The sequence below is a fragment of the Hyposmocoma kahamanoa genome, unplaced genomic scaffold, assembly GCF_003589595.1.
Source record: "Hyposmocoma kahamanoa isolate Upper Pololo Valley unplaced genomic scaffold, ASM358959v1 98230, whole genome shotgun sequence".
Taxonomy (NCBI): Eukaryota; Metazoa; Arthropoda; class Insecta; order Lepidoptera; family Cosmopterigidae; genus Hyposmocoma; species Hyposmocoma kahamanoa.
This window is the reverse complement of record NW_020655533.1, coordinates 9,248-10,064: the sequence shown is the minus strand read 5'-3', so window position 1 is coordinate 10,064 and position 817 is coordinate 9,248.

Sequence of the window (817 nt, the reverse complement as noted above, 5' to 3'; positions counted from 1 at the left end):
ATTGCCAAGAGTTCCTTTTCGATGGTACTGTAGTTAATTTCACTGCTGTTTAGGGTTCTTGATGCGTAAGCTATTACTTCCTATCGGTCCCTGCGATAGTACGGCACCAATCGCAAAGTTGGATGCGTCAGTCCTCAGTATAAACTCTTTGTCAAAGTCAGGGTACTGTAAGATAGGGTCATTAGTCAGAAGAGTCTTGCATTTCTGAAAACAATTAGTATAAACATACGTCATCAATTGCTATCTTAGATCCCTTTTTAAGACACTGTGTTATTGGCTTCGTGATACGAGCAAAGTCAGGAATAAACTTGCGATAATAGCCTAATAAATCTAAAAATCGTTTTATTTCTGTGGCGGTTTTAGGTATGGGAAACTTCTCCATGGCCTTGATCTTGTCTGGATTAGGTTTTATACCGTCTTTGCATATTATGTGTCCGAGATAGGCTGTATCTTTTTTCAGGCATTCCGACTTGGCCATCTGGATCTTAAAGTTGGATTCCCTGAGCCTTTTAAATACCTTCTCCAAATTGACCATGTGTTCTTGTAATGAGACACTAAAGACGATAATGTCATCAAGGTAGACTAGGCATACTATGTTTTGGAGGTCTCTAAGTACATTATCCATCACACGCTGGATTGTGGGCAGTGAGTTTTTAAGCATATGGGCATACGTAAAAATTCATAATGGCCATGTTCTACATTGAAACCTGTTTTGGGGATGTCTTCGGGGTTCATCTCAACTAGATAGAACCCACTGGCAAGGTCGAGGGTGGTAAAGTAGTGGCAATTACCTAATTTGTCTAGTACGTCAGCTATA